Raw genomic sequence first — 25,206 nt, forward strand, 5'->3', positions numbered from 1 at the left:
TTAGAAACATTCTAGGCATTAATTCACAGGGTCTAGGGTAAGATTTCTTCTAGAGAGTAAAGAAAAAGGATCAGAAATCATAGGTGTATCTTTTGGGTTCCTGGGTAGTGACATTACCCAAAGTGAGGAATCTAGAAAAAGGCATTTGTGAAGGTGAAGAAAAGAGAATATATTTATGTTTGAACTTGGTACACTTGCCGAGTCTATACATACCCAGATGGAGATAGCATGTGTCAGTTTGCAAATATACATCTGGACTCAACAAAAATGTTTGATTCGGCAGCTAGTGCTTTGGAAATCATCGGCATACTGGCAGCAATTGACAAGGGCTAAATTTAAATATCAATATTTAAGATTAGGAATAAAAAAAGCCTCAGCTGAAAGTTGAGTGCTTTACTCAAGTCCCTCCTTCCTTTACACACCATGTATTCCCATTTTTCTCCCAACACTGGGAAGATTGCTGGAATCTTTGCTTAGCTCCTGAGACCCCTAATGGCTCCTTTTGGTCTAGTTTCTTGGAGTCTTGACTCAGATATGTAGCATCACATTCAGATTATTGACTCTGCAAGTCTTCGATTGCATTGGTGGCCCTAAATAAAATACTATTCCTATTCAGTTCAGTGCGATGCCACAAACTAGGGGTTGTTACTGCCTCTCTGTCTCTTGAGGTGAATAAACAGAATGCCCTGACAAAGAAAGCCTACAAAAAACTTAGCTCACTGAAACACATTTTTCTTCTCTCTGAAATACTGACTGCTAAAATTCTTGGCTTTTTTGTTTTTTCTAATTATTCAGTCCTAAAAAAATCCTATATCCAGATTCTATAGTTCATCATGGTCAGAGGATTAGTCTGGTAACAAAGACTTTATGACAAGCAGATGTAGAATTCTCCCCCAGAGCATCTTGTATGTAGCTCTACCAAGGCACTACTGCAACATGCTTTAATTATAGAAATGCCCTCTTCTCCCATTTGATCTAAGAATAGTGAATCGTTACATTTATATATAATCTATATTATATATATTATAGCCCATACTTATTATCTGGCATCAACAATTGATGCTTGGATAAATAATGAGCTTTTAAACATTATGCAAAGTTTTCCCAGAGCCAAAAGGGAAGATCACCTGTCTGTGAGAGAAAAAAAGGAGCTGTCTTTACATCCTCCTTTGTGGAATACATCTGACTCCCTCACACTTTACCTTCCTATCATTCTGAACTTCTTGATGGCTCCTACCACCCCATTCCATGCTGCATTGCCCCTCCTTGTCTTTTAGCCACATTTCATCAGTATGAAATCATTTATTTTGCTTTTCTTTATCTGTCTGTGAAACTCCTGTCTGTGAAACTCCTTTTCTTCCCTCAAAATCTAATTAAGCAGCATCTCCTCAGTAAAGAATTTCTCAATCTCTCCTTCCTATACCACTCCAATATTTTGCATTTTTACTCTCCCTCTTTTTGTTTCCTTACATGCCTGCTTCTTTTGTGAAAATAGCTGAACAACCATTTTTAACCATTTTTCCAAACTGCTGTGATTATGATCAGCCAATCTCCATGGAGGGCTTGCAGGCTATGGATAAGAGCTTTGCTTGTTTTGTTTTTTAATTTCACACACACACACATGCACACAATCATGTTTGTATTATTAGTTCCATTTTATATATGAAAAAGACTGAGATTTTGAGGAGATAGGATAATTATCCATAGTCATAAAGGCAATAAGCAATATAACAAACCAAATAGTCCCAAACTCTTGTTCCTAATTTCTATTCTTGCCACTCATAGCAATGCCTAGAATGTGCAGGCACTATGTAAATCTTGTGGAATAGAATATAATTCATATCATATCATACTCATTGCATTATTGTTATATTGCTTATATTAAATTGCATTATATTATAATGAAATATAATGAGTCAGGATTATTGTACCACCTAGATTAACCATATATAGGTTAACCACCCAGCAGTAAATTTGACTCATTTTCAGTTATTTCAGGTAAAACCATAAAAAGATAGCAAAAGGGGTGCCTGGGTGGCTTAGTCAGTTAAACATCTGCCTTTGGCTCAGGTCATGATCTCAGGGCCTGGTAGCCTACTTCTCCATCTCCCTCTGCCTTTGCCCTTCCCCTGCTTATGCCTTCGCTCTCTCTCTCTCTAACGAATAAATAAAATCTTTTTACAAATAAATAAAGAGACAGCAATGAATCATTTACTCAAAATAAAAAAAAATAATCACGTGAAAATGAGAACATTTTAATAAGCAAAGCTACATTAATCTGTGATTTTCTTAAAATTAAAGAATTTCCAGATGCAAGCAAAATGTTAGTAAAATGTTTTATTTCACCAGTTTGGTAATCTGTATTAAAAAAGTTATAGGCAAAAAAAAAAAAAAAAAGTCATAGGCAAAAAAAAAAAAAAGTTATAGGCAGACCTCATTTATAGCTTGGCAAATGCTCCATTGCTGAAATAGCCAGAGATGACTACTTGTGATAAAATATACATGCAGAAAACAAACTACGGCTTAGGTTTTAGCAGTGTGTCCTGGTTGTTGTTGGACTTTGTGCCTTTTTCATCATGTTAGTCATTTGCATTGTGGCTACTGATGGAACCTTTCATATTAAAATATATATATAATTAGAATTGTTTCTTGAGAAGTAATCAAAGCTAGAAAGAGAAAAAATTTTCCTTCCCTGTAGACTAGAATAAGAGTTATATTATCATGAGCTCAACAGAAAGAATCAATTCAGAGAGTACTGAATTATTACCTTCATGTAAATCTACTGTATCAAAAAAAGAAAAGAAAATCTACTGTATCTAATCATGTATTATGTATTAAAATACACTTTAAGTACATAATGCAAAGGATACTACAGAGCTATGTTACTCCCAGAATCACTTTTTATGCCATCATATTTTAAGTCACATAGAAAAAACAGTGGTAATACATGGTATTTGACTTCAGGATCAAAATTAAAGGACATACAATCAATAGAACTACACACACACACACACACACACACACACACAAATTCTTGCAACCAATAAGCAGATTCTGTGGTTTGTGAAAGATGGTATCTTAGTTCTCTTTTGCACTGTAGCTTAGAGTATTTTCAAGCTGACTTGTTCCATACCTATTTTGCTGATATCGAAGTAATTCAAAATAATTTTAAGCATTCAATCAATTTAATCATACTCAAGTAAATTTTGATTTTTTTTTCTCAAGAAGTAGAAATAGTCTGATTATTAAATTCCTTATTTTATATTCTTAACAATAAACCCATACTTTGACTTTATGAAGAGATTAGCTACAGGTCAATACTGTTATGGTAGATTTCACAGTTTTACACAAGCCAATCCCAGGTTTACTGTCAAAGACAACTTGGGGCCACTACAGAAGTTTGAAAAGAAAGATCAAGGAAATAATACATGTATATAGATTTTCAAAGCACTTTCACTTCATGCATAGTTGGATTATATACACATACATACACATATACAATAGACACTGGGGTAGGCCAGGTATTATGGAGTATTTTAATTTGGGGAAGAGAGAGGGGTATTCTAAAACAATGGAACATGTTAAACAGAAATTTAATGTCCAATATCTGTTCAATTCAGCAAATTTTCAGTGAACAGAAGTTCACTGATACTCAGATATTATTTGTGATAGACGCTGTGAGAAAGAAAATATCAATATTGCAACTCATAGTTTTTTAATACTATTTTTTTTATTCAAAATGTATGACAAGTGTTTTTAAGTCATCTATATATACATATATATCCTTCTCTGCATAGTGATTTGCTTGTTTTCCTTTTACTTATACACATACATATTTACATATACATAGTATGATTATTCAACATCTTTCTGTGCAGTAATTTTTATTTTTTAAAGATTCATTTATTTATTTATTTATTGAGAGAGGGAGGAAGGAAGGGAAGTGGCAGAGGAAGAGAGAATCCTAAGCAGACTCCATGCTGAGCGAGGAACAAGGAACGGGAGACAGGGCTGGATCTCTGGACGCTGAGAACATGATCTGAGCTGAAACCAAGAGTTAGATGGTCATCAGTTGTGCCACCCAGGTACCCCTGATATTTATTTCTTTGTAAATCAGTGTTATCTATGTGGTAACTCTGACTAAACCAGAATAGTGAACTAGTCAATCAGCTTATCCCAAAACCACTTCTAGTAAATGTGTGCCTACAATAATACAACAGCATCGCAGTATTTGTTAAGGAATTATACACACACTTGTCATATTCTCTCTAGTTCAACCTTCTATGGGAAGAGAATTCCTGTTTGCATCAGAAATTGAATGGTGTAACATTACTGATTCCCTTTCCTGATATCATCACTCACATAAGGCTAGGAGCAAATATGAGAACCCCAATAGAAATAAGTCAATCTAGCACAGATAATATTTTAATCAAAGAACTTTCTTCTTTTTAACACTATTTCCTCAACTGATATTGGCTATAGTGACGAAGTTCTGACTGACTGTGAATTCCTCTTAGTAAGCCCTTTGATTTGCAAGGCAAAGTAAGACTCGGTTATGATATAAGTTGTAACAGGCGTCTCAGCTACAGGCTTGAGGGCCAGAGGTGAGGTAAGACATTACGAGGTATCCATGATATCAATTACATCAGGCTAGAATAGGAAAGTAATGAAGAGTCAGTAGAAATATTATAATTTTTTAAAAGATATATTTAACTGAATTACTTCATTTTCCTTAGTTGGCAGTAACTTAATTGTAGCAATGGGACACTTTAGGAAACAGTGAAATAAAGAGACCTGGAGCCTAGAAACTCCAGACATTGCATCAGTTTCCTAAAACTAATTAACTGCAATTTATTAACATAGAAATGCATAATAGTTAAATTTGCCATTCAAATAAGATGTCTTTAAGGTATAAAAACTTTAGAGAGGCCCTACCTATACAAATATTTCTCAAATACCATGTCCCTAAAATTGATTGGTAGTCTTTCTGCTTCTAATGACTCCGATTATAAACAAAATAAGATATTTACAAACAAAAAATATCAAATCCTACAGGAGCAGAACATATGGTAAGGCATAAAGGTAGAAATTCCATATTATGGCTGCAGATTTTCACAACTTCTTTAAAATGTTTTTCTATTTTTTTGCATTTATGGAAACTTATTCTTTGTTCATCTTTATATTTTGTATTTCATAGTGCTAATATTTAATACAACCACAAGAATTAACTTAATAAAGATCAAGACTGTCCAGGTGTGCTCCTGAATTTTTTACACACACTTTTTGTACTTCTAAAACAACAAAATGTTGGAGACATTTTTACTAGCTGCATTTAGTGATTACTTTCTGCATATGAACCATATAGTATGCTGCATATTCTATATATAATAACTCTTTCAAACCTCATTACGATCCTATGAGACAGATAATACTATATTTTCATTTTATACAGCGTCTTGTCCAAGTTCTTGTACCCAGTGAATATAAGTAAATCCAAGCAATCTGGCTGTAAAATCTGCACTCTTAAGTATTATCTTAAAAAGCCTATATTAATAACTACTCTTTCTATAATATATACTATGCAGCCATGTATTTTTATTATTTTTATATCCCTTGTATTTTTCATCATCCCAGTTCTACAAATTTAGATTTGAGGGTTAGAGACTTCAAGTTCAAGTGATTCTATTGAAAGTTCCAGTGACTATCCCAGTTCCTGACAACTAGTAGAAGCTTTTTTAACTTAACAATTAAATTTGGATTTTTAAAAACTCAGTTACTTAAAAAATATATTTATTTGTCATAAAAAGTTTTTCTTATGTTAAATTGTTAAACTAAATTCTGCAGTCTTTTCTATTTTGAGAACTCCATATAAACCCCTGCAGGGAAAAAATGGCCATGGAGAGCAGTGAAAACATGTCAACATTCTGTGGAAAGAATACATGGGGACTATTTCAGTTATCTGGACTACTATATAGACTGTGTTATAATAATAAATGCATTGAAGTGCCTTAGGACAAGGATATCCACCTGAGCTCAATAGTAAGAGCATACTTTGGCAGGCAGACAGACAAAACCCTACTTAGAATGTAAGTAGCATGAATCATAATTTAAATTCTGGTAGATTTCACTGGTGCTAAATTGCTGAAGACATTGTGCTGGGGCAGCAGGCAATTGTGAGGAAGAACTAATTTTATGTTAAAATGAGTTACATATATTTTGGGGACAAGAATTAAAATAATTGTCCTGGCAGGCTAATATCATTATAAAATATAAAAGGAAAATACTAGTACAAAAGATTCCTATGCTGTTTGATAATTAAACATCTGGAGAAGTGAAGGAATAGTTATTTATAACATATTCATTAGACATTAAAATTACAGACTGGGAAAATTGTTCAAGTCTAATAATAAAGAAGCAAAACACAATCGAGAAGAATTAGAATACTATGTTTCTTCCCCCTTTATCTCCCAAACTCTCTTTCTTAGGAAAATGTGACATTTTGTAATTACGATTCATCTCTAGATTAGGTCAGTAACACGTCCCTTAAGAGATCACTATGTATTCAGTATCTTGGGTTATCTTAAAGCACTGCAGCCAATATATCTACCTCATTCTAGAAATATCTTTTAAAATTCAGTCCATCCTCTGCTCCTTCCTCAAAATCAAGACCATGAACCCAAATCTCTATATTGTACTTTACAGATTACAAGAAAGGTGAGAAACATTTTTACCTAACACATAAACTGGTAATCAGTTTTAGTAGCAAAGTAAAATCCTGGGGCAGACAAATTTGTGAGAATATCTAATTAAGACTATTAATACCTGAATACAAATAAAAAACTGAGATAAAAAATTCAATACAGTATACAAAAATGCTGCATATATGAATAGTCTTCAAAATGGATGTCATTTAGATTATTTAAATGTTTGTTCAAGTTGGGAAAACAATTTAGTTCCTTTGCATGTACAGAATGAAGCCAATAAAAAATTTTATTTTTTAACTGCTAGAAGGAGTATCATGTGGATTTCCAATTTTACATTCTATAATTATATAGTATGACTAGATACTAAAGTGCTTAGCTACTTCCCATGGGGGATGAGGCTAGAGTATAAATGAGAATTAAGAATGAAAACCACATTAATATTAATTTGACAAGGAAAGTCTAATTGAATAAAAACTTTTTTTAGATAGGATAGATTCACTCTCTAAATAATTTGTAAACATGGATAATATATTTTTAATTTTTTTGAAAAACAAAGCAATTCTAAGATTTATTTTATGATATGGATTTATGTTAGATTTTAAGCTTTAATTTTTCTTCCTATTTTTCTAGAAGACTAGATATACAAAAAGGAGAATAAAATCTCTAGAAAGTATATTTAGAGGCCTTTATATTTACTTTTTACAAAAGCAAACAATATATGCATGCTATTGCTCTGGGTTGTAAATTACTCATTAATCATATTTGTAAGAAAGATGAGAAAAACTTTCATGTCATTGGATTCAGATAAAGGAAACCCATCATATTTCTCTGATAAATAATAACATAATCATAAATTCTGCAGCACCTACATAAATCATGTGGGTAAGTTATTCTTTCAAATATAATACATTATGTTCAAAATACCCTGTTAGCTATTTCACAATTAAGTGGCTGGTTTTTCTTTATAAGTGCAGCTCATATTTTCATATAGTAACTTTTATTTAAGTAATTCTTGATGCTGAAACATATATTTCGATATAAACATTGTGTCCTTTCCATTAAAGATTGCCACATGATTTTTCTAAGTAAGAGCACTATAGTATATTAAAATATATTTTTCACCACAGCTTATAACTGCTCTTTCAAAATAAAATGAATATGAGTGCTTTTAAATTATTTTATACTAAAATTAATATTAAGAATTCTGTCAGCAATATATGTTCTCTATTTTATTTACCCTAGCTTTGGTCCATATTTATTATAAACTTAGTGTGTTGGCTAGAATGAAGCTTAAAGATTGTTTCTCTTTCATTTAAGTGTCTTTGCTAGCAAGCCAAATTCAAACCTAAATGTGGTTCATGCATAATTTTGGTCATTCTAATTCTTTATCAAGATTTATTTTTTGCATTGGTTATTGTTTTAACTATGCTATAATTACAATTTTTAATTGACTCTATGACATTAAAATGGTACCTTTTCTATGAAAATTAAAGACCGTGTGGCTAGTTAGTACCTTTCAGACTTTTTTGTAGCTATACCTCTTAACAAGATGACAGAATCGAACATATTTTTAGTTAAAAATTGATTCATAAGTATATTCACAATGATTTTACTACTAAAATTTTAAACACACTGTGAGAGTCTATTATTTATTTTGTAATGGTTTACCAGTGGTTTTCACTTTAAATATATTATATTAATATATTTAAGTGATATCTACTTCTATTTTCTTTTGATGAAATATGCAGGGTTAAGCTTTAATGCCTTGACAATAGCTCCTCTTAGGATTCACTCTTTGAGTCAGATGTCTTAACTACACTAAAAAACAAACAAACAAACAAACAAAACTACATACAGACCCACAGATGTAAGAACATCCTTTTCTCCATTGTCTCCTGAATATGCTGGTGGAGAAAGCTTGTCTGCTATATTTAGCAACAGATGTAAGTTGATGAGTCTCCAAAGTCTCCTGGAGAAATAAATTTGTCAGAAATATTTTTTGTTCCTTACAGAATAATAGTATATATCTCTTCTTCTAAATTACTCTTTATTCTTTCATACACTATACATTGATCTGCTGTGCACATAAGTAGCTGGATTTTTTTTTTAATGAAAATTCTGGGCACTAAATATAGGTTAAAAGATGCATTGCTTTATGCAACAGTATCATAGCAACCAAAGTTCTAAACTAAAGCAATCAGAATGGCAAAATGATGTAATTCAGATAAGTATATCAGAACAAATGAGTATGACAATAACCCAAACTTGCTCTTTCACACCCCATGCCTAGATCCCTTATGAAGAGGCAATTTTCATTCCCTGAATTTCAAATATTCTCACTCCTGGATCCTAGAATGGTGGAGGGTATAAAGCTGGAAAATTATGTCTCTCCAGCTATAGCCTAATTTGAAATGAGAGGATCTAACCAATACACATATGCCAAAGAAGCCACTGTATTTTTAATACCTATATACAAATTACTTTTGTAATAGGGAAAAATATAATGAAAGAAAAAGCCAGAAACTTCATTTAACCGTGCCTATTACAGGAAGGGAAGAAAGGCTATATAAAGGCAAAAGTTGCTACTGGACTGAAAATGCTTCCCTCTCTTCATTTTAGAACTCTAGTTAGTTCACTTTGTTTGTTTTGCAAGCTATGCTTTACAAACTAAACATTCTTTTAGAAAATGAGTTTAAACACACTAGCAGTCAAAGAAGGAAGCATAGGGGAATAAGTGTATAAAGATAAAATCAATGAAACCATTCCAAAATGTAGTTAACAAAGTGTAGGTGGCCATAGCTGTTTAGAAGCAAGGAAAACAGACCCATTTCCAATATGTCTCAAGTAATAAAAATAAAAACTAGCACTGGTTTAATTTTCCTTTTCTGACTCTCTAGAGACTCAAGATACATCTGCTACATCAGTTTGGAATGACGTAGGGTGACACAATACCAATGATCAACTAGTCACAAATAGCCAGGAACCTTAAACTTTGTCTGTTTGGGTATTTGGGTTTTGTTTGTTCGTTTGTTTCAATTTACACACAAAAAAATTGTTTAAATTAACTCAATATCAATACTACTGACAATGTGAATCCATGCCCATGATTTGTTCATGATACTGAGCAAAATAATTTAAATGTGCCAGGAAGTGAGAAAAATCAACTGGAGAGTAGTATAGTGACAGAATTAACCAGAGGAGGGATTCATGAAGCCCATTGAGAAGACAGCAGAGGAAAAAGAGACTGAAAATAGATTCCGATGTTCCTTCCATCTTTAATGAACAGGCTCTTAATTTTATATAACTCTTTAACTCATTATTTCCCAACAGATTCTACCTTCCTTATTCTTCTACTCTTCCTTATTTTCCATTCATGATTCTTTACTTGTTGGCATCATTTTTTTTAGGATTTATTTATTTATGCTAAAGAGAGAGAGAGGGAAAGAGTAGGAGGGACAGGGGGAGGAGGAGAATCTCAAGCAGATTCTGCAGAGTGCAGAGCCCCACATTGGGCTTGCCTCAGGGCTTGATCCCAGGACCCTGATATGACCTGAGCTGAAACCAAGAGTTGGACACCCAATCTACTGTGCCCCCCAGGTGCCCCTGTTGGCATCGTCTTTAACATTTTTATGCAACCATTTTACTAGGTTGACAAATAGGCATCTAAAAACACCTTCAAAGTATGATGTTAGTTGACTTCTTTCCTGAAACTTCCAAGATGTCTACCACCTTCACCTTGAGACACTTTCCTTCTTTTAGTCTGTATCACTTTTCTAAATGTTATTTTTATGAATGTTTTACTGATTTTAACTATCATTCTTAGTACTCTAGGTGGGCTGTTATTGGCAAACCATCCCATAAAAGTTGGTGTTCCCTGAGTCTCTGCTCTCTGGCTTTCTCCCATGTTATTTCATACTGTCCTTCTGCAACCTTATCCAGAGTCATAATTAGAAATGTTATGGTAATCTCCTACAGGATATCTTCACTCTTCTGACTTACGAGTTATTTAATTCAAGTATCCATCAACGTAGTAGTTCTATAACTTCTAAAAATCTTTTCCTCCTTTGTTATTTTTCACTTTGGTAGAAGACTCCACAATCAATTTGGTGGCTCAAGTCAGAAATATAGATGACAGAGATTCATTCATTTTCTTGAACATTTATATTTGAGTTCATTACAGTTGTCTTGTCTTTATTACCAACCTTGCTTTAACTTTCTTACTCTGACTAGCATCATGTCCTTTAAAAAAAATTTCATGTTTAACATGCCTTAATATTAACATGCTTTCCAATTTTTTCTCCACTCCTCCAACCCACAGCCAGAGGGATGTTTCTAAAATGCATAATTATGATATTTCTCTACTTTAAATTTCTTCAACACTCCACTTGCATATAGGATAAAGTTCAAATGCCAATGCATAAAATAAAAAGCTCTTTACCACAGTCATAGAGAGCAATTTGGTTTTCCCTAAATAGACTACATAATGTCTTTTACCTGTTTTCTTATGTCTTTAATGACCTTTTACATGCATCCAAGCTGATTTACAAACATAAAACCATCTTTTGAATTGCAACATATTTGACATCTATTCAAGGGAAACATGCCAGTATATCTAGACAGTTAAATTTTTCCTCTTCTGAAATTTCAGAGTTACTTAATTATGGCTTTCATAAAACCTTTCATAATACTTATTGTATTCATTAGAATTTATAGTGTTGTACTGTGTGCTATCTACCTATGCATCCTTAGTAGTGTCTTAACACATTATGTTGAAGAATGGAAGATGAAGAAAAGGAAAAATAAAGCTGAAAGGAGTTTTACCATTAATTCCAGTTATGGGATTGCTCTCAGCTCTCCTCAAAATCTACTAACTTATAAATGTTTGATATCATTTTAATTGCATATATGCACTGTAGTGGTTAATATTATGTGTCATCCTCACTGGGCCACAGGTTGTCCAAACATTTGGTCAAACACTCTTCTGCAAGTGTCTATGAGGATGTTCCTAGGTGAGATTAGCATTGGAATGTGTAGACTAAATAAAGTAGGTTGTCTTTCCTAATATGAGCAAGCTCCATTCAATCAGTTGAAGGCTTGGATAGGAAAAAAAAAAAAAAAAAAAAAAAAAGGCTGACACCCCTATGAGTAAAAGGGAAATAAATTTCTCCCTGCCTGACTGTCTTGAACTGGAATATCTTTTTTTTTCTTTTTTTTTTTAATTGCCTGTTAAACATTAAGTCTTTCTGAGTCTTGAGCCTGTAAACCTTTGGACTAGAACTATGCCATCTCTCCTGGGTCTCCAGCTTGCTGACTGCAGATCTTAGGACCTATCAGCCTTTGTAATTGCAGGAGTCAATTCTTTAACAATAACTAAATCTCCTCCCACCTGGATATAGACATATACATCCTATTGGTTCCATTTCTCTATAGAATCAGACTAATATATACATACATGTAAGGATTAAAATGACCAATATGACAAAGGCGCATGTTTGAATACGTCACCTGCAGACTAGAATGTAATCAGCTTTTCAAGCCATAAGAATTAATGACTCATCAAGGCTACTTGTGTCTGCCATTGAGGACTTCAGAAAGCAAAGAGTTTTGGAAATGTGCACAGGAACACAAAAAGAAAGAAAACAATTCTCTGAGTCTACAATTTTCCTGTGTTAGCCTGAATCATCTTAAATCATTTAACTTTAATTTGTTTAAGTTTTCTAATGAAATATTTTTTTATCTGAGAAGATATATATACAGAATTTCATAGGGACTTTGCTTTGTTCCTTTAATGCAAATGAACATATCCTCTCATGATATATGAGGTTTTTGCTGCTTTGTCTAACAAAACTAACTCTATAAAGTGCTGAGATTTTAGAGGGATCTGTAGTAAGATCACTTGGTTGTGTCTGGTAGCCAGGGTATTTTAAGGTTTGTCTCTAGGAGAATGTGCTAGAATTGAAGGCATTGCAAAAACAGCAGGCTGAATATGAAAATGACAAAATAAACATGATTAGTTCTCTGAGAAGATCCAAAGAAAAATATGAACTTTCTTGTAACTGTGCTTGTGACCGATAATTATAACCCAAAGCAAGACAGGGGACAACAGGGATGCCTGGGTGGCTCAGTGGCTGAGCGTCTGCCTTCAGTTCAGGGCGTGATCCCAGATTTTGGGATTGAGTCTCACATCAGGGTCCCTGTGAGGAGCCTGATTCTCCCTCTGCCTGTGTCTCTACCTCTCTCTCTGTGTTGTTTATGGATAAGTAAATAAATAAATCTTTAAAATAAAGACAGGGGACAACATAGTAATATCAAATAAAACAGTAGGAGTTAATAATCAGGAATAGTAAATAATCATACCTATTTACAGAGGGCTCACAATGTTCAAAAACTGATGTCAGCATATTTTGTACATGTTACTTAATTTATTATTATCATTATTTATTTATGATAGTCACAGAGAGAGAGAGAGAGAGAGGCAGAGACACAGGCAGAGGGAGAAGCAGGCTCCATGCACCGGGAGCCCGACGTGGGATTCGAGCCCGGGCCTCCAGGATCGCGCCCTGGGCCAAAGGCAGGCGCCAAACTGCTGCGCCATCCAGGGATCCCCTACTTAACTTATTTAACAAAAGCTGTAAAAGATAATATGATCATTATCCCTGTTATACAGACAAGTTGTCTAAGGCACAGAGAAATAAGGTACAATTTTTTTTTTTTTTTACTAGATAAATAGATACAAGGCTGAAACTCAGGACCCGTGTTCTCATTTCTATTCAATTCTACTTCTTAGATGATAACAAGTCTACCAAGAGGGTACATAACCATAAAGACAAATTATAGGACAAACCAGAGTACTCAGTTTTCAGAGTTCCAAACACAATATGTATTTAAATATTATTACCATAAATGAGTATAATGAAGCCAATTATCCATTTATGTGAATAAATGGTGAAATGAAAATTGTTTCCATTTCCACTAAAGTATATTAACCTCACATGGAAATGTAAATTTTTTTTAAAAGACCCTCTCTGACACTCCTGTTGCCACCACTGAATAGATATGTAATAAATATTTAAGATTCTCCAAATGAATAGCCTACAAAAAGTGCCAATTTGTGGTAGTTTATCCTCATTAAGATGTCTGCCCCAAAGTACAAAGAAGTAGACAAATCACTTTTTTTATGATGAGCTGCTGACTGCATTACGTGGCAGGGAATTTTGTGATCAGAGGGCAAGAAGCAAGTGGCAGGTAGAGAGAGATGCACAAGGAAGGAAGAGAGAGAGAGAAGCACAGGACATTTCAACTGTAAAGTGCATTGGTTGATTATCTATGGAATTCCAACTTTATTTTCTGAACAAATATGGGAATGGAAGTAACAATAAACGAGTTTGCCATGTTGCTAAGAGAACCCTGGAAAACACAAGTACAAATATTTCTAGAAACAAGGAAAGATCCAAGGTACAAATCCAAATGGGCAATCAGAGAGGAAACATGAGATCTGAGGGAAATATGCTTCAACAGAGTTAAGAAAGAACCGGAAGACAGATTGCCAGAATCATAGCTCTGCACACAAAACGACTTTTGTAAAGGGCTATGCATAAATTTGTAGGACCCCTTTAGGTGAATTATTTCTGATTTGATTTGGTGGAGTTTTCTAGAATGAAATGTAATCCCAATTCCCTTGACCAGGGAAATCTGATGAAGTGGAACTACATTTTTTGTGTGTGTGAAATGCCAAGCTAATTGTTTTAAATCTTAACACTGTCACTGGACCAAAACTACTATATTAGTTTTCTATGCTATGTAACAAATCACCACTAATTTAGGGGTTAAAGAAACACATATTTACTGTTACACAGTTCCTGTATCAGGAGTCCTGGCATGGCATAGTTGGGTCCTCTTCCCAGGATCTCACAAAGCTGAAACCATTTTCACCAGTGGTTTGAATAAGGAAAAAGTTCCTTCAGGTTATTGGCAGATCCATTTCCTTGCAGGTACAGAACTCATGACTACTTTCTTCTTGAAAGCCAGCAGAAAAATCTCTTTTGTTTTCGGCCTTGAACTTCTAGACTCTTTTCTAAAGGACTCCCCTTTTGATTAACATAAATAACTCCCTTGATTAATATCTCCTTTTGTTAATACAAAGTCCATTGATTTAGGACCTTCATACATCTGCATAATCCCTTTACTTTTTGTCATATTTTGGGGTTAGAATGAATAACAGACTTAGGGCGCATGGTTTATACAGGGTGTGGATAATTGGGAGTCATTTTAGGACTCTTCCTACCTATATCTATCATGACAAGTAGACTGACCAATCAATACAAAGGCTTAACGTCTCCAGATGCTTTATTATAAAGGTCAAGATTATTATCCTTGGTTCACAAACTGGAAGCAATTTCAAGACCTAGTTCAGTGCAGATGCAAATTCAACTAATCATGGTCTTGAAAATTTCCAAACTGAAGAGAAAAAACTTCCCACCTTTAATCCTTAAATCACAGAACTTTTCTCTTATCAAACCTCCCAATTAAGTTTATGTTATTAGGTGTTTTCTGACTTTCGCAGAAAATACCCAGCACTTTCTTTCTTAAAAAAAAAGGTGTAATATATGTTTGCATTCCTGTAAATGCACTTTCTGGGTTTTATAAACAGTATTATAGGGTTAACCTGTTTTCAACTTATGTTCTGCCAAGGAATTGAAATCTCTCATATTAGTATGAACTATTTTCCAATTTGTATTTGTTAATTATTGGCTTATAGTACACCAAACACTTTATGATGTTTTCTGTTTTTTTTTTTCTAATGTTTTACAATGGTTTAATATGTTCACCCTATACTTTGGTAAAGAGTACATTTTCCATGTTGTTATCAGTCATGAATGAAAATGTTAAATAGAATTGGGCCAAGTCTCTATAGGGTATTTGTCTTCCATCCTCACTTGAACTATTTGTGTTTTAGTCAAGCCACCTATACACTCATTTTACACTTAGCTGTCAGTCTAATAGTTCAATTGAAGAGTGAGCATTTTCCAATGTATTGATGAATATGTTATATGGAACAAAGTAAAAAGTTTGCTGATACAAAGATTGATTATTTTTCTTGGAGTATTTTTCTTGGATCTTCCAAAGTCATTATTTGGTATGACTTTGGGTTTTTAATATTTAAAAATCAATGGCCCATTCTTTCTCTAACCAGTAAGAAAAAATAAAAACAACCTCTCCCCCCCAAAAACCTTAATTGGTGCAAACACAATTTCAATTGTGGTAAGATGAATAAAATAAGATAAATATATAGTTTTCAGCTTAACCTACTTCGTTTTTCTGGTTTACATACAAAAGACTCTTCAGATGTTTTGCTAATTCTTAATGATTACAAAAAAATAATAATAATAAAGCCCACCAGCTTCTTTAATGATTCAAATATCAGTGCCTAACAAGCTTGACATACCAGGATCTACATGTGTGTACTTTCTCCATCCCATTCCTTCCCCTATTCCATCCCACTTTTTGGAACTTTTATTCTTTAAGTTCCCATTTCAAGTTTCTCTAATGGTGCAGGTTAAAATAAGCAATATCTGGGGTTCTTTTAGTATTATCTGTTATTGGCTTTAACTTTTGTTTGTCTTTTTCTGTCTTGAGGCCTGCCCTATAAAAAGAATACTTTACAATTCTTTTTATGTCATGTGGAATTGCATCTCATTTTGTTTTGATTTCTTTTTTTTTTAATTTTTTCTCTAAGCATTTACTAATTCTTTTTTCCTCTTTTTTGATAATTTAATGGCTTCCTTTTTGTAGTAGTCTCCATGTGTTAAACTTTGATTATACTATTTTATAGGTACAATGATTGAGATTATAGATTACATGCCTTTCTAAATAATAACAGTTGTTTGGACCAAAACATTTTCCCAGCTTTACTGGGGATGGAGGATAAAAATCTTAGTGAGAAAATGTTTTTTAACTTGGAAAAGCAAAGTGAGTTAGAATACAGAATGGATTTTGCTTATCCTCAACGTATCCTCAATGAAATTAAATAATTTTAGCATGTCAAAATATATATTTGTTGTTGCACAAATGGAGCCTTCCATACAGAAGTTAATATGATAAAAAGGAAAGTAAGGAAGATAAAAAATAGGTTCCTGAGCTCTTATACCTAATATTTCATAGTACCACCCATTCAAGATGACTTGCTGTATACTATACTAAATGGGAAATAGAATGTGATATGTTAGGCATATCAAATTAACCCATAATTTAAAGAAAATTTTAATTATCAAAGCAACTAACATTATACGTAGTATAAGAATGAATTGACAAACAAATGACTCATTATTATGGAACTAATTACATACCACCAGACATGCCAATTTGGTGGCTGTAGGTGGTGGTGGTAATGTAATTTACTTAATGCATGAAGAAATCAAAGATTTGAAATTTCTTAGCTACTACAGTTTGTCAAACAATAAAATATACTATATTTTCATGAAAATAATACTTTACTAAGTTTTTAAAGATTTACCTTTATTTTCATATCTGTATATTGGAGATGAGTTGGTCCATGAGAACCTACAGAGAACATATTCATGTTTAGCTGCAAGCCATTATTCAAATTGCCGTTGACCACGTATTTGTCTATTTTTTTATTTTTATTTATTTTTTTTTATTTTATTTTATTTTTTAAAAGATTTTATTTATTTACTCATGAGAGAAACAAAGAGAGAGGCAGAGAAGCAGGCTCCATGCAGGGAGCCCGATGTGGGACTCCATCCCGGGACTCCAGGACGACCTGAGCCAATGGCAGATGCTCAACTACTGAGCCACCCAGGAGTCCCTCTAACAGCTTTTTAAAAAATATACATTTGTTTGGATTTTCACATAGATAATCATGTCATCTGAAAATCAACACGGTTTTAATACTACCTTCAAATCTGGATGCACCTTATTCTTTTTTTGCGCTTGTGTTGAATGGTGAGGACCCCAGTGCAATAGTTGTAAGAGCAGACAATTCAAGGTTGGAAAATGCAATAGTTTTCCATTTGTAGAGAAAGCATTTGAGATATTAGGTAGAATTATACACTAACTCTAAAAGTGATAAGTCCCACATTATTAAAAACACTAAGTTAAAACCTATAGCAATTGTATTTTAACTTCCAGTGCCAGGTAACTGTATATAAGCCCGGGATTTCCCACAGCAGAACTGATTTTATGAAAGGAAGCATTAATAAAGTCTCCTTAAAGCACTAAAATAGAAAAGAAAAAAAACAAAGAGCTAAAATACACTGTAAAATTGAAGTCCTAAAGTTTTACCCTAACTTTGTTAACTAGAACATTAGCATTATAGAATTTAGAGGAATGAACAGTCTTTAAAATTAAGCTAGCCTTTAATGCTTCAATTTTCTCTACCAGGTGTTTGAAAATCTTTGTTGACAAATAATCCACTATTTTCTAGACTATCTCATTCCATTTTTGGATTTTACTAATTGTTAGCATATCCATTGTTAACTCTTCAGTTGATTGTGTCTCTCAGTATTTTTTACTCGTTGGTCCTTTTTCTTTTCTAGTCTTTCCCCCTTTTCTGAGACATCTATTTTCAATGTTAAGGGTCATAGGTGACATCAAATATTATTATGATTATGATATAATCATGATGATATAATTCAGTGTCTTCTAATTTCTCTCTTCTGAATATAATTCAATTTTTATAAACCCATGGCAAAAACGTGATGTGCCAATTAATTCCATTTTACATATGGAAAAAAAAGACAGGTACCAGTTCTTTAAAATAGAATACCAATTTGATTTGCATGTGTTCTGGAGTAGCTTTTTTCCATATCTGTTACTTTCTGTAGAAAAAACTTCTCTGGCAGCCCTGATGGCCTAGCAGTTTAGCACCGCCTTCAGCCCAGGGCTTGATCCTGGAGACCCAGGTTCGAGTCCTACTCAGGCTCCCTGCATGGAGCCTGCTTCTCCCTCTGCCTGTGTCTCTGTCTCTGTCTCTGTCTCTCTCTCTCTCTCTGTGACTATCATAAATAAATAAAAATTTAAAAAAAAAACATTTTAAAAGAAAAGAAAAAGCTTCTCTACATTAGGCTCTACAGAAATAAAAATTTCCTCTTTGGCTAATTTCCATTGAGATGATGTTACTTATCTTATTCATTCATCAAATATTTATTGAACTTAAGTTGAATAGGCTCAGAGCTAGGTAGAAGAATTATCAAGTGAAGAAAGCAAGTTCATGCCCTCATAGGTTCAAAACCGAAGTGGCCTTTACATTACAATACTAAGTGCTTATAAAGAAAAATATATATAAAGTTAGTAACAAATAGAGAAGGGGCTATTTAACTCTGCCTAAGGGAACCTAAAAGAGGATGGAACATTTCATCTGAAGAATTTATAGGAATAATTAAAAGTAACCAAAAAAGGGATGTGAAAAGGCAGTCTGTGCCCAGCGAGCTACACAGAGAAATTAAGGTATAGGAATTTACAGAGTGATAAGAGGTGCGGTCTGATTTCTTCCTTTATACCTCATGTCTGGATTTTCAGGTTTCTTGTTTGTTTGTTTGTTTGTTTGGATGATATTACCCTTTGCTCTATCTCTTTCTCTGGAAAGTAATTTCAAGATTGGCTGTTTGTAAAGACATTGAAAGCAAGGCATTTTCCTCACCTTTATGTATGGTTTCACATTTGGAGGAATTTTGATTTTGTCTCAGCAGTAATAGCCTGTTTGAGAAAATTTTTTAAAAATGTTTTATTCGCGGATCCCTGGCTGGCTCAGCCATTGGGCGCCTGCCTTCCACAGAGGGCATGATCCTGGAGACCCAGGATCGAGTCCCACATCAGGCTCCTTGCATGGAACCTGCTTCTCCCTCTGCCTGTGACTCTGCCTCTCTCTCTCTCTGCGTGTGTCTCTCATGAATAAATAAATAAATAAATCTTTTTAAAAAATTAGACAAATAAAAATGTTTTTCATTGACAAAACACAAAATGGGGGAGAGGGTAGCCTGAATTCCACTCAAAAGATATGAATGCTAACCTGGACCAAACCTTGTGAAGAGCCTAATTGAGATGGGCAGTGTCATTGAATTGATGAAACATGTCACCACAGTTTTAAGTTAATGAAAATAAAAGTCTCTGTGAGAAGCTTTAGCATTAGTACTTTTAGAAGCAACAGCGGCTGTATCTGTCTTTGCTTTAACAGCTGTTTCATGTAGGTGACAGGCTGACAGGAGAACAATCAGGGGTTTATTTCTAGTTGAATTTTTAGTTTCTTCTTTCATTTGTGGGTTATTGTTTGAAAAGAAGTGTCCCCGTATTCTCTGCTTTGTCAGCAGTCTTCCTTTTCAAGTTTTTGAAGCTTGTCATAGATAGCTAGCAAACAACTGAACTTTTTAAAGCTTTTTATTGTATGTGCATGATGTCCTCTATGACTTTGAGTTTGAAATAAGTAAAATGAAGTCGCTTAAAAATTGGGTTTTGGCATAAATGTAACAAAACTAGTTTAACCTGCATAATTACTGATATCACTAGAGAATTATGTCACTCTTGCATGTCTTGTACACTACTGACATTCAGTGAATGTTAAAATAAATCCTAACAATGGGCTTTCAAATCTGACTAAAGTCAGAGAAATTCCACTGATTTTGAGAAAGTGGGTTACTTTAAGTGTGTAAGTATATTAAGCTCACATCTTCATTCGTGATGGCCAATTTATTCTCGTGATTTTTTCCTGGAAGGTGCAAGGCTTTTTTGAAGATACATCAATCCTCTCAGTCTGGAGTGCCAATGAAATCACTACAAAGATACTTTCCCAAATAGCTGAAAGAGTTAATGTTGTGCCTAAAAACCTCTAAAACCAACATTCTAACAGGAAGTTTCTGGATGTGTTTCAAGCAAAATGACTTAAAGTAGTAATCATTGAAAACTAAAAAATCTGGTTAATAATGATTCCTTTATAAGTCAGTAATGATGAGTGGCAACTCTTTCTAAGACCTCAAAGAGCACAGGTAAAACATTGGAGGAATTTTGAACTTCTATAGACATGGTGAAGAAAGGACTGTCATGACAGGATATAATGTGGATTATTCCATAAAACAGAAAAAAAAAGAGAAACCCACATATACACTGTTGCTGGGAACAATGGGCAAGATACTTTCCATCACTCTGAAATGACATTTATTAAGTGCTTATTATGTTTGATATATGTATTGTTTTAAATGTATCACTTCATTTAATTCTATATCAGGGCAAAACTATGCTGAACATATGGTCAATGATGCTGTATAAATTTATTTTGTTATTTGATTAAGAATATACTTGTCAGCTAGTAATATTTTATTGATAGTTTACTGAGTTAACAGGCATTTATTGAGCAATAATAAATTTGCTGATAGACAACTCAAAGAGGGTCAAAATTAAGGAAAATTTTATGATTATATAATCCTAAAAAAAAAAGTTGATAGCCTAAGAAGAGTAAAATTTTAGAGTGGCCAAGTTTTCAATGAATATACTTTATACGGTGGAGCTTGGAGAAGGAGGAAGTGGGATGGTTTTTAAGAATGTATTTATTTTATTTGAGAGAGAGAGCATGAGATGAGAAAGGGACAGAAGGCAAGGGAGAGCAAAAAATCTTAAGCAGACTCCCTGCTGAGCACAGAGCCCAATGCAGGACTCAATCCCATGACCCTGAGATCACCATCTGAGCTAAAATCAAGAATTTGTCACTTAACCTACTGAACCACCCAGGTGCCCCTAAGATTTTTTTAGACTAGTAAATTAATAGTATATACTTCTATGGTAGCATTGAAAGAAGAATATATTTAAAGTAAATTTTACTTCTGTTTTATATAGGACTTAAAAATTAAATTAAGAAAGGAATACTATAATATGCTATTTTTCTCACATATTTCTCACATTTCACCCTTCCAGCTTAAAGAATAGTAATAAATATGCTTAAATTAGACTGAAAGAATAGCAAGAAATATTTTAAAATGTAATTAGCTCATATATGTATAAAAGCCAATACAGTAGGCTACTTTATCTCAGTGTATACTTTAAAACCCTGAAGAATACATAAATGCTGTATTTGGATTAATCAAAATTTAAGAAATGTAATATATGTATTAATCACGGTTCTCCAGAGAAACAAACCAATAGGAGATATAGGAGATATGTATATTGTTTTGCAGAGAGAAATTAAGTAATAATATATACATGTAATTTCATTATATAAGTAATTTAAGGTTTATATATAGATATTTATATATATACAGAGAGATAGACAGTGACAGAGACACACACAGAGAGGGAGAGACAGATTTTATTATAGGAATTGGCCCATGGGATTATAGAGGATTATTATCAAGAAATCCCAAGATCTGCCATCTGCAAACCAGAGAACTAGGGAAATTGATGGTATAAATCAGCATGAGTCCAAGGGCCCAAGAAGCAGAGCCAGTGGTTTGGTTTAAGTCCCACTCCCAGCTGGAAGGCCAAAGAACCAGTAGTGCCAATGTATATAATAAATCCCAGACTAAATAGATGACAAATTTACCCTTCCTCCACTTTTAAAAACAACAACAACAACAAAATGAAATGCCAAAGGAATTTCACTGGGATGAAGTTCCTCCACCACTTAGAGAATATCTCTGTAGCCACTGGATGAGCTGGGCCACCACGGTGTCCAAGATCCCAGGACAGGCCTCTTCCATCAGGTAGATGGCCCCTCTCAGTTCTTCTATGGACATCATGTTTCCTCCACTCACCTGGCTTTTCTCCTTCAGCTCTGCAAACAGAGGAGAAATAATTGTAGATAAACACTGAGAAAAAGGCCTCTTTGGGATATCTTTCACCTTATTTCTTTCTAAGTCCGAAGGCTGAAGTGCTCCATTCTCAAGATCCTTTGGATCTTTCTCTCGGAAGGTGAAGATCCAGTCCCAAGAGTCACTGCCCCCAAATGCCTGGATGCCCAAATCAAATAATGCCAAAACAAAGGCCTGGGGATCTTAGCTCAGGGAGAGACTAGGGACAGGGATGGAGAAAAAAGGAGCAAAAATGATTCCCAGATGAAGAGAAAAACTTTTGTGCAGAAGTTGATCTAGAGATGAGAGAGAACAACACTATATTCAAGAAAGTAAAAAGAAAACCAAAGGTCAATTTCTGTAACAAAATTTTCTACAAGTAAAATGGAGAGAAATGTGACCAGAGAGATAAATATGAGGAAGTTCACCAAGGTTTTTTTCTAAAGTCATGATATGAACTTTGCAACAAGACCATAAAAGATGGTTAAGTAGGCAAGTAACTATGAGCAGATTTGCATTTGGGAGAGAATGTGTCAGAGGATGCTAAACAGTGAGCAGTTAGGAAGTGGAAGTGTAATTCAAGTGGGAGACAAGGGTGACTTGAACTAGATTGATGACAGTGGGGATAGAAAAAAATCCATGGATGGAGCAGTTCTTTTTTGAGTTAGAACTTATTGGCATGGAGTAGGGAAAGAGAGGAATCAAGAATGAAAAAAACAAGGTTTCTGGTTGGAGCAAATGGGTAAAAAAAGTCATCATTGGCTGAGATGGGTGATCTCAGAGGATGATCAGTTCTGATAAGAAGATGGTAAGTTCAATTTTAGAGACGCTGAGGTTAAGGTTTTGACATTCAGAAATACCAAGCAGACAGCTGCAAACAGAGTTATTCAGAGAATTCAGGTGTCACTTATCATTCTCAGATGTGTTATTAAGATTGCTGTGGGGGGCAGCCCTGGTGGCTTAGCGGTTTAGCACCGCCTGCAGCCCGGGGCTGATTCTGGAGACCCAGGATAGAGTCCCACATCGGGCTCCCTGCATGGAGCCTGCTTCTCCCTCTGCCTGTGTCTCTGCCTCTCTTTCTCTCTGTATCTCTCACAAATAAATAAATAAATAAATAAATAAAATCATTAAAAAAAAAAAAAAAGATTGCTGAGGGACAGTGGATGGTGAAATCCTAAGGCATGAGCCCTGTTTAGGGCTGGGTGGACAAAGAAGGAATTACCAATGGTAATGCTACAAAGAAAAGTCAGAGACATTAATCATTTATTTTCTATAGATTCATTGAACACCTGTGAGGCAGATGGTAGGAAAATAACAATAATCCAAATAGCCTAAGGTTCCTGTCCTGCATAGTAAGTTTTTAAAAAATCAAGAAGAGGGAGGCATGGTGCTCTAAGATGAAGTAAGTGGTTAATATTTATTTAAGTTTTTAAAAAGCTATAAAGTAATTTTTTCCCCAAATGTTCCACTTTTTCTCATTGAACAATAGGAGTTTGTCTAAATCTAGTATTTCTCAGAAACAAAAGGATTGTGTAGCTCATTCCTTAGACATCTTCACTCTTTTCCTAATTTTGGTTAGAAAACCTGTCAGATATTCCTAGAAGGCTCATTAATATTAGTTTAATTTCTGTAATGATTGGGTCTAGGGGAATTGTAGTGTTAGCACATCTGTCTGTTTCAGAAATACCTTATGCTGGGAACACTTTGATGTGTTTTTGTGGACTCGATTCCCACTGCAGAAGCCAAGTTGCAAATGCTATCTGTGACTCCAGAAGACTCCTTGCTCCTATTTTCTCACTAGCTTTCCTCCTATTATTGCTATCAACATTCATATCTTTAAGGGCAAAGACAATCTAGCACAAATGTTCTTTATCACATAGCCAGCCCTAATAGTCCCCTCTGTCCTTCAAACTACGGCAAAGATATCTACTCATGCCCTGTGATATTGTGCTATTTTCTCAAGAGGACAGATTTTTACTAAGCTTTATTTTTTCAATCTGGCTTTACTTAAACTATTTTTGGTCAAAGCCCTTCATATTTCAGACACAGGTATGACACATGACCTTAGTTTCTGGACCTGGTCATATTCCTCTCCCTTTATTTTCAGTTCTTTGACACATTTCAATGTTCAATATTGTTCCAATACTGGGGAGGAGTAGAATAACAGAAGAAGGAAAATCTTGACTTTCCATGTTACCTTAAATTCCTCAAATAACTTCAAATTTGACGAACAAAACTGATGAACATCAGTTAATTAAAGCACAATATCAAGGAGGATAAGAATTTGATAATAGAGATTAAATGTTATATTAAATTATGTAAGAACTATTCTCCATTATCTTCTTCATAAGTGTAAAATTACAATACAACTTTTATATTGAGCCAGACTCTGAACCACTGAGCAACCCAGGAGCCAGAGGCATCTTTCTTTCTGACACTTGTTTGGCTTGCTCCATCTCTTCTTTAAATTATTTATTCAAATATTACCTTTTCAGAAAGAGTTTTCTGGACAAACATATTTCTTCATAACAATATCGTAAACTAATATATATTTATTTATTTTTATTTTAAAAATATTCGTTTATTTCAGAGAGAAGAGAGAGAGCATGAGCAAGGTCTGGGGTGAAGGGCAGAGGGAGAAGGAGAAGCAGACTCCCACTGAGCAGGGACCCCAATGTGGGGCTGGATTGCAGGACCCTGTGATCATGACC

The 25,206-nt window shown here is 34.1% G+C and overlaps 1 long non-coding RNA gene across 1 annotated transcript in view; it reads left to right on the plus strand.

Moving 5' to 3' along the window:
• The window catches only part of LOC111093502, a 118,793-nt gene that overhangs the window by 24,086 nt on the left and 69,501 nt on the right, over window positions 1-25,206 (plus strand). The window lies entirely within an intron of this gene.

This window comes from Canis lupus, chromosome 31 (assembly GCF_011100685.1).
Source record: "Canis lupus familiaris isolate Mischka breed German Shepherd chromosome 31, alternate assembly UU_Cfam_GSD_1.0, whole genome shotgun sequence".
In the NCBI taxonomy this organism is placed as follows: domain Eukaryota; kingdom Metazoa; phylum Chordata; class Mammalia; order Carnivora; family Canidae; genus Canis; species Canis lupus.